Source organism: Equus przewalskii, chromosome 15, assembly GCF_037783145.1.
Source record: "Equus przewalskii isolate Varuska chromosome 15, EquPr2, whole genome shotgun sequence".
In the NCBI taxonomy this organism is placed as follows: domain Eukaryota; kingdom Metazoa; phylum Chordata; class Mammalia; order Perissodactyla; family Equidae; genus Equus; species Equus przewalskii.
Genome location: NC_091845.1, coordinates 15,375,803 through 15,380,249, shown reverse-complemented (window position 1 = coordinate 15,380,249; position 4,447 = coordinate 15,375,803). Strand labels below are relative to the sequence as shown.

At 37.8% G+C, this 4,447-nt stretch overlaps 1 pseudogene; it reads left to right on the top strand.

Annotated features, from left to right (window-relative positions):
- Positions 1–2,860: 2,860 nt before the first annotated feature.
- Positions 2,861–4,235, top strand: LOC103562054 (small ribosomal subunit protein uS2-like; annotated as a pseudogene).
- Positions 4,236–4,447: the final 212 nt, after the last annotated feature.

The following is a 4,447-nucleotide window of genomic DNA, read 5'->3' as shown; positions in this document are numbered from 1 at the left end:
ACAAATGGACAATGGCCAGAGAATATATATACGTTTTATATATATACTGATGGAAATCTGACCTGCAACCAGCACCCGGTAAACCAACCCATTATCTGGCTGTAGATAGTTAAGCTGCTATTTATGTCAGGCTTGTAGGAAGTTAAACTGCTATCTCTATGGGTCCAGGAAGTCAAATAGCCAGAACCTCATTAAAACTGACAGTTTTCCTAAGTTTTGTCCCCACTTCTGACTTAGGACAAACCAGAGAACAAGAAATAGTCACTCTTAACCAAGCACATAGGATGTCCCGCTTCTAGTTAGCTCGCTTACGTACAGCTTCCTCCTGCCCACAGCCTCCAATCAGGATATACCTGAAGCCTTCATTTTTTCCACTAGAAAGCTTTCACCCCCCCTCTGCCTGCCTTTGAGTCGCCAAAACACATGCAGTGGTGGCTGACTCCCTTGCTACAGCTAGTTCTAAATAAATATTCTCTGTTCTCATTTGGTTGGTCTTCATTTATTCCCACATACATAAAGTACAATCTTGTTTGTAAAATTATATAGTACACAAACAATTGTATAAGTGTAAGTAAACAACAACAACAAAAAGGGCTAAACACGATTTTGGTTATATCAGGAATATGGGATAACATGTGTTAGTTTTACAATTCAAATGAGTAAAATAAAAGAGATAACATGATACATTAACCCACCCACTCAAGCACATAGCTTATTTCACATAGCAAATAATTCTAATAGTCACATTTAATATGATGACTTTTTCGTCTTTATAAATATGTTTATTATATTAGGTGTGGCTATTTTAGGAGACATCTGACATTTGCTCTCATATGTCAATGGGAGCTCAAAACTAGAGAGTCCTTAAAATGACTAGAAAACAATTTATTTTTGAACTACAAATATTTAGCTTAGTGACAAAAAAAAAATGTAATGCTTTCCTGCTATTCTTTTCAATATTCACTCTGTGTTTTATTCTCAAGATAGACTTGGACACACTCTAAAATGTACTTGAGTTTTATCTTAAGTATTGCTGTATGCAAGGGAACAAAGAATTTTTCTTATCAGCCCCTTCCTGCTGGACTTCCTAATGCATTTGATTCCCAGCTATTAACCCAGGAGACCTATATTCACAATCACTTTGTGTTTCTTGAGACCCTACAGGTTTAATCGTGTATAGACATTCTTATAAAGATTATTACTTTTTTTTTTTTGGTACTGAACAATGTTTGCCAATATCCCCGTGACTTGTGGCTAAAAGATGACTAGAAGTTCAACCAGTCAAGCCACTGGGGATCTCAGTTATTCTCTGGAAACACTGTTTGCTTGACGGGAAAGTACCCTGGGAACCTGAACTTTTCACAGTACCCTGTAGCCTTTTGTTAGGAGAGTGGAAAAGACCCATCGTTTAGTCAACCATTAAGCATTAAATCATTTCAAGAGCTTTTTCAACAGCTCTTGATAAATGAAAAATGTGTAACTGTAACAAAGTAATAGTCATCAATTAAAATTGATTTCAGTTCTTTGTGAAATATTTAAGGAAACTCATAAGTTTATCAACTTTCCCAAAGCTTTTACTATTTACACAGGTAGCAAAAAATGCTTGGTGTTGAGAGAATAAAATGGAGGAAATTGTTTTGTTGCAACTCAAAGCTGATTTTTCTTCCCTCTTAGGGGTCTTCTAAGCTAAGAATTGCAAATTTTATAAATGAAATAAAGCCAGTTTATAGGTTTTTTAAAACTGTCTTAATTCAAAGCTTTTACTCAGGTTTTCTAATCATTTTAAGTAGAGAAATTATCAATTCATAAATAACTTTTGGTGTGCACTTGACATTCCACTCATCTCTATGGAATAAAAAGAAATCCAAGGCTCTATTTCCTCCTACAAAGACCTGGGCGACTCACTTGTAAATGTTTGTTGTCTCACTTAGGTCGCTCGCATCAATTGTACTGGTAACTGCACAAAATTTATAAAATGGCTAATCAAACCATGCTTATGCACAAAAACCAAGCGGACAAGAAAATATACCAAGGCTTTGCACTGATACTTAAAGTCATTTTTCATAATGAATATATCATTATCCTTAAAAATACATATTGCCTATTGCAAAGTGCACTAAGGTAAAATCATTAGGAAAGGCAAAAGCAGTAACTCCATGCCAAGGGAATGACGTATATACATTTACACATTCTCATGATTGAGAAAACAAATTTCCAATTATAATTACTTATCCCTCTTAATTTAATTCAATGTACAATTACTCAAGTTTTTACTTGATTTTGCCAGAGAAAAACAAAGGATCAGCTGTCTGTGGCCATAGAATTCTGGTAACTATTTATCCCCTTGTCAAAAACCCATGATTAAGATACATAAAATCTCACCATACCTTTTTTCAGAAACTATGTTGGATTCTGATCTCCAGAAACGCGTATTTTAGGATCACGATTTTTTAGGACAGATTGTTTGTGTTGACTACCATTTATGAAGACGGTGGGGATAGAAAAAGTACTTGTTTGAAATGAAAGTGTTGCATGAATTCTGAATTTATCTGGTGTTTGATTCCGTTCCAATTTAATCTATGCACTACTGTGTCATTTATTGCTATGGTAACTGGATACTCATTTAAAAAATTACATCAAAATCTGAGTGGGGAAAGGTGCAATATTTAACTGAAGGTAACTCTTAACACGATAGAAAACATTTTAATGATAAATGAATATTTAAGCAAATATCCATATCTGATATAATAAAGCTATTTAAATTCGTGATTGCTATTTCGGCACCCATTTTAGAATATAAACATTGCTTTGGTTTTTAATATAAAATTAATTATTTTATTCTGATTTTTAAAAGTAATACATGCCACTTATCAACATACTTGCAACCTTCCTCAGAAAGGATCCATACAGAGTTGTTCTGAGTTCTCATTGTAACTTAAAGGGAAATTTTCACAATGTCTGGAAATTTGATGTCCCACAAATGAAGGAGGAGAATATCCTTAAATTGCTTGCAGCAGAAACCCACTTAGGGGGCACCAAACATGACTTTCAAAGGAACAGTACATCTACAAAAGGAAAAGTGATGGAATCTACATCACAAATCTGAAGAGAACCTGGGAGAAGCTTCTGCTAGCAGCTTGTGCCATTGTTGCCACTGACAACCTGACTGATGTCAGTGTCATATCCTCCAGAAATACTAGCCAGCAAGCTGTGCTGAAGTTTGCTGCTGCTGCCACTGGAGCCACTCCTATTGCTGGCAGCTTCGCTTCTGGAAGCTTCATTAAGCAGATCCAGGTAGCCTTCCAGGAGCTGCAACTTCCTGTGGTTACTAGTCCCAGAGATGACAACCAGCCTCTCACAGAGGCATCTTATGTTAACCTGCCTACCTGTTCTCTGTGAAACACAGACTTTCCGCTGTGCTATGTGGACATTGCCATCCTGTGCCACAGCAAGGGAGCTTGCTCAGCAGGTCTAACGTGATGGGGGCTGGCCTGGGAAGTTCTGCACATGTGTGACACTGTCTCCAGTGAACACCTATGGAAAGTTGTTCCTGAGCTCTACTTCTACAGAGATCCTGAAGACACTGAAAAGGAAGAGTAGGCTGCTGCTAAAAAGGCCATGTTGTAGTTGATTCCTACTGCTAGCGACCCTGTGTACAGCAGAGTGGAATTCTGCCCTGCCATAGTGCTCCATCCTTTCACCTTTTGGAACTATGTCAGACAATGCTCCACAACTATTCATAGGTTTCCATGGCCAATTTTTTTGGAAATGGATGGCATCTTTCTTCCTAGTCTGTCATAGTCTAGAAGCCCCCACTGAAACTCATCCACCATGGGACCCTGCTGGTATTTGAAATACTGGTTGCACAGTTTTCAGCATCACAGCAACATGCAGCTGCCACAGCATGACAATTGATAGACAGGTCGTGTGGTTCCCCGACTGGGAAACAAACCCAGGCTGCAGCGATGAGAGCACTGAATCTTAATCACTGGACCACCAAAAGACCGTGACCAAGGAGGAATTTCAGAGTGAATGTACTGCTCTAGCTCCTGAGTTTACTCATCCTTAATCTGGAGTCACAGTTGGTCTGAAGGTGTGCAGGTGCCCTCTGCACCCATCAAGCAGTTCCCTGCTGAAGCCTGGAGCAGAGCGCTCAGCCTATCACTGAAGACTGGTCTGCAGCCCCCACTGCTCAAACCACTGAGTGGATAGAAACAACCACCAAATGGTCTTAAACTGTACTTCCACAGACTCAAACGAAAGATAAAAATAAGATTGACGGAAAATAGTTTCTAAAAAAAAAACCAAAACAAAACTTGGAACATACAGAATACATAAGGAAAACAACGTAACCATATTTCCAATATACAAGGATAAGTCTTGCCATAATTTTGATGTATTTTCTTTCAGCTTTAATAAATAGATATGTTTATTCATTTGGATTTAT